We start from the raw sequence: 6,000 nt of genomic DNA on the forward strand, positions 1-6,000 counted from the left end.
ATATAATCAAACTCTCTCTTGTCAATTTGAACACTTCAAATTGACCCAAAAACTAATTCTCAACCTGAATCCATTGAACAATTCAAGAGGATCTTATGAACATGTAGCTTGAAGCTCCAATGGTAAGTGAATAGCTGACTGAACTCTTTAGCCACGAGATCCACCATCTGTAAACTATTGGGCACTCCAATAAAGACTACCAACTGCACTCTTCTCACTACAGATATATTTTTGTGTCCATTGAATATAACCAGTCATCAGTACGATAACCTTCACAGATGCTCGTAAGTACAATTGGGCCAATTTACCATTTTGTCCCTGTAGTTACATCTAACTCCTTAAGTACCACTGATCCCCCTAATAAACAATATATCATAGTCCTACTATGAGTAGACACCTCTCGGGTCATGAGAAGGTGTGTGGCACCACATCGTTCAAGCCCTGGAATCAGCCCTTAAGGGAGCTTAGATCTGGTTTTTAGACTACTCTCCCAAGTATGCCTAAATGATGAATGATGCGCTCATAAGACAAGGTAATCGAATAAACCTGGTTGATGTAAGATTATTCTTATCTCTAGTAAACACTTGCTTACATTGCTTAATGCGACCAACCACTGTTATTTCTACCTGTCATCACATACCTCAGGAGAATCAAAAGATGATATTGCATAGTCCAACGCATGACCACCGACGCATGATAATAAACACATAACCTAAGACATGCATCACATATTGCGTTCACTATAATTTTAGTCATCAAGTCTGTGACAGTTAATTTTATGTCACCAAGTTTTTGCTGTCGTTGCTGGGGACTTGACATCTAATTGTTTGTTGAGTTTTATGTTTTTGCAGGCAACCTTTTTACCTTGGGAGTATTGTAGCTTGTGCGACCAAGTTGCAAAGAGTATTGAAGTGTAGGCGATTGATGCTTGATTTTATGCAGTGGAAATGTGGATGGTATGCGTTGATGAAATTGTGTTGTGCACTCAAATTTCCCCAGTGGAATCCAAGTGTAAATTCCTCTGAGTTTCCTGGTAAGTCTAGGGTCGAACACAGGGACTTCTGAAAATAGTTTGCGTTGGTAATTTTTATGAAGAGCTTTGCGGTAACCGGATAAATAAATAAAGTGTTGAGTTTGTTGTTTGATTGCATTGACAAGAAATAAATAAATAAATATGGCGGAGTTGAGAAAAGATAGTTGCATTGGTAGATGCAATGAGTATGCGATGAACGGGTTGAAAAGATCTTAAGCTAGCGTTAGTCAGGAATGCGTCAGACTTTACGATCATGTTACAACCATGCACAGCAAGTCATCTTCCAATGTAAATGCAATGCTCCTAAGTCTAGGACGCATGTGTTGAATGCAAAAGTATCCATAGAGCTTATCCCTAAGTCTCTACTCTTGTCCTATGTGATGATGCAAAATGCATGAAAGCAAGGTGACCGCATACAATCATATCCTAACTCTAGGATGCATGCGATGCGTTGATAACAAATAGTGCTCATTCCTAAGCTTATATCTCTTGATTATGTGTTCTAATCTGATTCTTCTGAGCCTAGATTCTAACCTGACTTTCCCAAGTCTAGATCCTGTTCTTAGACTACCCTCCCGAGTATCTCTAATGGACAAATGAAACATACATAATACAAGATAATCGCAAGAATGAAGATTCCTAGTTGTGCTAGCTAATTGCTTCTCAACCCATTGAACTGATTTAGCTACTCATGCGTGAATAATAGAGAGCGAACAAATATAGAGAAGAAAATTCCATTTTGATAAATGAGTTGAGTACAAAATGACAATGGAAGTTAAAGGTAGAGAGTCTGGTAGCAATACCTTGCTAACCGAGGCTTTTACATTGAAATCTCTATTCTGTTCTAAAGATGTTCCCACTTCTGCAGGCACCGGCCCTTTCACTGTCCTTGAAGCTTTCGGCACTCTCCCAAGCTTACCGGACGATCTACTGGCAAGTAACTTGTACAGCATATCTGGAAAGTAAAGATGGTGTTAATATTTGTACAACGTATCTAGAAAGTAACTTGTATGTGCTAAGGCCGTTAGCCATTAGTTCCTTCCATAACACAGAATTGTTTAAAACTGTCGTAACTCAAACTAAACGTTGACGTATTTCTCCAAAAGAAAATGCCCAACTTTGGCACCTTCGATTAGGGCACATCAATCTCAATAGGATTGAGAGATTGGTGAAGAATGGACTTCTAAGTGAGTTAGAAGAAAATTCTTTACCGATGTGCGAATCTTACCTTGAGGGTAAGATAACTAAACGACCTTTTACTGGAAAAGGTTATCGAGCCAAAGAGCCTCTTGTTAGTACATTCTGACCTTTGTGATCCTATGAACGTGCGAGCTCGAGGTGACTATGAGTATTTCATCAGTTTTACTGATGATTACTCTAGGTATGGGTATGTTTATCTTATGCAACAGATGTCTAAATCCTTTGAAAAGTTCAAAGAGTTCAAGGCTGAAGTTGAAAACACATCGGATAGATGGATTAAAAAACTTTGATCAGATTTAGGTGGAGAGTTTTTGGACGCGCAATTCTAGGACTATTTGATAGAACATGGAATCATTTCCCAACTCTCAGTGTCAGGTACACCTCAGAAAAATGGTGTAGAGGAGAGGAGGAATAGAACCTTGTTGGACATGGTTTGTTCGATGATGAGTTACGCTTCCTTACTGGACTCGTTTTGGGGTTTTACAGTGAAGACTGCGGTATACATACTCAACTTTGTTCCCTCCAAAAGTGTTACGAGAACACCTCTGGAGTTGTGGAACAAGCGTAAAGCTAGTTTACATCACTTCCACATTTGGGGTTGCCCTGCACATGTGCTTGAGGCAAATCCGGAACCACGGTCGAGTTTATGCCTCTTTGTAGGCTACCCCAAAGGTACATGAGAGGGTTATTTTTGTGATCCATTGGAAAATAGGGTGTTTGTTTCCACGAATGCTACTTTCCTGGAGGAGAATCATATTAGGGAGCACAATCCACAAAGTAAAGTCGTGTGGCATGAGCTTTCCAATGAAACTATTGAAACTTCAACAAGAGTTGTTGAAGAGCCTGCTTCATTAGCAAGAGTTGTTGGTGGTGGTTCATCTAATAGGTCGGTTGCACCTCAAGAGTTGAACCTCGACGTAGTGGGAGGGTTTTGAACTGACCCGTTCACGATCTGGATTTCACAGAAATCCTTGCTATTGTAATAGATGGCGATGTTGAGGATCCGTTAGCTTATCAGAAGGCCATGGATCTCAAGATGGAGTCAATGTACTTCAACTTAGTATGGGATCTTGTAGATCAGCCTGATGGGGTAAGACCTATAGGTTGTAAATGGATCTATAAGTGCAAACGGGGGCTGATGGGAAGGTGCAAACCTTCAAGGCTCGACTTGTGGCAAAGGGTTATACCTAGGTAGAGGGAGTCGACTATGAGGAGACTTTCTTGCTTATTGCCATGTTAAAGTCGATCTGCATCCTCATATCCATTATAGCTTATTATAATTATGAGATCTGGCAAATGGACATCAAGATGGCCTTTCTGAATGGCAATCTTGAGGAGACCATTTACATGGTGCAACCTAAGGGATACATATCCCATGGTCAAGAGCAAAAAGTTTGCAAGCTGAATTGGTCCATTTATGGGTTGAAACAGGAATCTAGATCTTGGAACATATGGTTTGATACTGGGATCAAGTCGTATGGCTTTGATCAGAATGTTGATGAACCTTGTGTCTACAAAAAGATCATTAATGCTTCAGTAGTCTTCTTAGTGTTGTATGTAGACGATATCCTACTCATTGGGAATGATGGAGGTCTACTAACTATAGTTAAGAACTGGCTAGCGACCCAATTCCAATTGAAAGAATTGGGAGAGGCTCAGTTTGTTCTGGGAATACAGATCTTTCGAGATTGTAAGAACAACGGGCTAGCACTGTCTCAGACATCGTACATTGACGAAATGTTACTCAAGTGTTCGATGTAGGACTTCAAGAGGGGCCTACTGCCATTTAGCCATGGAGTCTCTTTGTCTAAGGACATGTGTCCTAAGATGCCTCAAGAAGTTGAGGAGATGAGACGGGTCCCATATGCATCTGTCGTTGGCAGTTTGATGTACGCGATGCTTCATAGTCGTCCAAACATCTGCTATGTTGTAGGCATAGTAAGTAGGTATCAGTCTAACCTAGGCCAGGGTCACTGGATTGCAGTGAAGAACATCCTCAAGTATCTTTGGAAAACGAGGAACTAAATGCTCGTGTATGGATCTAGGGATTTGATCCTTACTGAATACACAGATTCTTACTTTTAGGCTGATAGGGACTCTCACAAGCTCGTCAAGGTCATTCTTTTCTCTTAACGAAAGAGCAATAGTGTGGCGAAACACTAAGTAGGGGTGCATCGCCGACTCCATTATAGAGGCGAAGTACGTAGTAGCTTGCGAAGCTGCTAAGGAGGCCATCTAGCTCAGGAAGTTCTTGATAGACGCAGCAAACATGGAGCCTAGGAGTCAAAGACACGACAAACACATAGAGTGGAAGTATCATTTGATCCACGAGATAGTGCATCGAGGGGACGTGGTCGTCACGAAGATCGCTTCGGAGCAATATGTTGCTGACCCGTTTATGAAAGCTCTCACGGCTACAGTGTTTAAGGGTCACCTTTAGAGCATGGGTCTATAGGATCGCTCATGGCTGGATTAGGGTAAGTGGGAAATTTTCTTGTATTGGGCTTTTATGCCCTAGTTTATTATTTTGTACTAGTTTTATGTACACCCCACTTCGCTTTAGGACAACTGCGAGACTGTTGAGGGGTTGATGCCCAAAAGACTCGTGTCTTGTAGTTTATAAATAGTTTGTACAAACGATTGTGATGTATAATATATGATATTTTACTTCACTTTTTGATTTGGCTCAGTTGTTTTTTTTATTTGCTTTACCACAAACCAATAAACATAAAATCCCTGGTTATCTGTATGTAACTTAAGCATGTATGTGGTGACATACAAGTTGATCATGTCTTAAGTGATAACCAAAATGGTCTGTAGTGTATGGATATAGGAGGGAAACCTTATCCTGGTAATGCTACGGATGCGGCCCGCTTTGTGGAACGGTCACAAGTTTGTGACTTGTTGATGACATGCAGAAATGCACATCATCTTAAGCCTTTTATTTAGAATTATGAGGGCTGTTAAGCAGAATATGTGGCAATTATGTTAGGAATTCATGAGAAAATGAGTGTGCGTCGATCAGAATTAAGAATCTCAACTAACCTACTATTATGCGTTATTATGCATTCAATTGTCTATTTTTGTAGCTAATGCAAGAAGTGGACGCAAACGCGAAAGCCGGGCTATCGCATAGATGACCAAATGTGGAGAAACTCTCTATCGGAAAGGCGAATGCATACGATCAACACATGGGTGTTGCGGTAATCAACCGCATGCGTCCATCGCATGGGAGTTGCGATCTCAAGCGATTGCGGTCATCGTGAAGAAGTTGCAATAATCAAGTGAATGTGGTCATTTCAAGATTGCGGCTACACGATAAACCATAATAGTGGGATGACCGCAAGGTTGGTGGAATGGACACATCAACGCATATCTCGGGAAAATCAAAATATGATGTTGACATTTCACCTATAACGCTGTTAGCAGTAGAGATTCATCAAAGGACCAACACGCCATGAATGTCAGAATCATAGCAGGTCCATTAATGCTGTCAGCGATCCAAGCTCAATAAATAGAAGCCGATGAGCAGAATTTCATTGCATCCAGGGTTTTCACCCAAGGTTCCCTACCTTTAGGTGGATCCTTGTGATCCAGACGAACACGTTAGAAGAAAGCTTGAGAGTTCTTCATCTCCTTCATCCATTCCGAGTGACGACCGGAGACTTCGACGAAGTTAGATCTCAAGAGAGTCAGCTCCATTGCCCGATAGCCTTGACACACATCTGCTGGAAGCAAGACATTGCTTCCAGCTTGTCATTTCATTT

Source organism: Benincasa hispida, chromosome 12 (genome assembly GCF_027475165.1).
Source record: "Benincasa hispida cultivar pf3 chromosome 12, pf3_genome.v1.1, whole genome shotgun sequence".
Classification (NCBI taxonomy): domain Eukaryota; kingdom Viridiplantae; phylum Streptophyta; class Magnoliopsida; order Cucurbitales; family Cucurbitaceae; genus Benincasa; species Benincasa hispida.